Here is a 2,171-nt window from a genome sequence, read left to right on the forward strand (position 1 = left end):
CAAATGCATGCCCCAATGCACAGTGCAACTGCAATGTGTTTGTGAATATATATAACATACACTATCTTGATTAAAATTATTTTTTACTCCATTTAAAAATAAATAAGTCACAAATATTTTCTTACTCTTGATTATGGATCCTAAATTTTCTGCAGGGATAAATGTTTAATAATGTTTAATTGTAAAAAATTTTTTTATAAAGGGGATGTTTACGTAAAATCTAAATGCCATTCAGCTCACAGGACAATGTAAACACAACCCCCATTCCTTTCTTATTGTGCACTGTTGGCACTTGACAACAGTTGCCATGCATGTAGGGAACAAGTTTTACAGTGCAATGTGAATAGCGCCACCTGTTGCTGGTATTTAGACATGTTGTTTTTTTTAGAAAAGCAAACTTTTTACCACACAGTTCTTTGCAAAGTGTTTTCCTTCACATAAGTTGTTGTTGTTGTTTTTTTTTATTTTGAAGCCAACTCTTATGAAATGTTGTGTTCCTGTTATTATGAAGTGTTCACCGGGAAAAAGGAAAAATGTTATAAGTTTTTTTCTAAAGGAAAACAAGTTTTGTTTGACAGTAGTGCAGTTTGCTTCGCAAAGAAAGTCATTTATATGTTGTTGTTTTTATGCCAAATAAAATGTAATGTTCCTGTTTATTATAAAGTTTTCAGAGGGAAAAAATTGGTTGTTCTGAATTGAAGGAAAACAAGTTTTGTTTGACAGCAATGCAGTTTGCCTTGCAAACATTATTCTTTTAAGTATTAAAACAAATACTTTCTTGAGGTTATGACTAAAGAATCTCTAAAAAACCACAAGGGTAAGTGACTGGGTAAATTAATATTAAAATAATGTTGTGTTGAGCACAGACAAATTGTCTATGGAGTGGAGCCTGGCAAAACTGATTTCAGAAAATATTAAATTTGGTTTTTACCCATACACCGATGTGTGTTAGCACTGTATACTCACTACTTTCCCGAGTCCTGTGAACAAATATCACAGGCATGTTACTCGGGTGGGATTCGAACCCACGACCCTTGCAATTCTAGAGCAGTGTCTTACCAACTAGACTACCGAGGTTGCCCGGCAGCTAGAGGCAGTTCGAATCCTATGTTTTGGCAGTGGGTACCGCAACGATATAATAGATGTTAAATTTGCATCGGGGATAAAGAATATTAAATTTGGTTTTTACCCATACACCGATGTGTGTTAGCACTGTATACTCAGTACTTTTTGAGTCCTGTGAAAAAATATCACAGGCATGTTACTCGGGTGGGATTCGAACCCACGACCCTTGCAATTCTAGAGCAGTGTCTTACCAACTAGACTACCGAGGTTGCCCGGCAGCTAGAGGCAGTTCGAATCCTATGTTTTGGCAGCGGGTACCGCAACGATATAATAGATGTTAAATTTGCATCGGGGATAAAGAATATTAAATTTGGTTTTTACCCATACACCGATGTGTGTTAGCACTGTATACTCAGTACTTTCCCGAGTCCTGTGAAAAAATATCACAGGCATGTTACTCGGGTGGGATTCGAACCCACGACCCTTGCAATTATAGAGCAGTGTCTTACCAACTAGACTACCGAGGTTGCCCGGCAGCTAGAGGCAGTTCGAATCCTATGTTTTGGCAGCGGGTACCGCAACGATATAATAGATGTTAAATTTGCATCGGGGATAAAGAATATTAAATTTGGTTTTTACCCATACACCGATGTGTGTTAGCACTGTATACTCACTACTTTCCCGAGTCCTGTGAAAAAATATCACAGGCATGTTACTCGGGTGGGATTCGAACCCACGACCCTTGCAATTCTAGAGCAGTGTCTTACCAACTAGACTACCGAGGTTGCCCGGCAGCTAGAGGCAGTTCGAATCCTATGTTTTGGCAGCGGGTACCGCAACGATATAATAGATGTTAAATTTGCATCGGGGATAAAGAATATTAAATTTGGTTTTTACCCATACACCGATGTGTGTTAGCACTGTATACTCAGTACTTTCCCGAGTCCTGTGAAAAAATATCACAGGCATGTTACTCGGGTGGGATTCGAACCCACGACCCTTGCAATTCTAGAGCAGTGTCTTACCAACTAGACTACCGAGGTTGCCCGGCAGCTAGAGGCAGTTCGAATCCTATGTTTTGGCAGCGGGTACCGCAACGATATGAT

General features: G+C 39.1%; 1 non-coding gene across 1 annotated transcript; it reads right to left on the reverse strand.

The window, feature by feature from the left end:
- Positions 1-1,519: 1,519 nt before the first annotated feature.
- Positions 1,520-1,592, reverse strand: Trnay-aua. Its single transcript has one exon. It is a non-coding gene; the product is annotated as a tRNA-Tyr (tRNA).
- Positions 1,593-2,171: the final 579 nt, after the last annotated feature.

The sequence above is a fragment of the Asterias rubens genome, chromosome 11 (genome assembly GCF_902459465.1).
Source record: "Asterias rubens chromosome 11, eAstRub1.3, whole genome shotgun sequence".
Lineage (NCBI taxonomy): Eukaryota > Metazoa > Echinodermata > Asteroidea > Forcipulatida > Asteriidae > Asterias > Asterias rubens.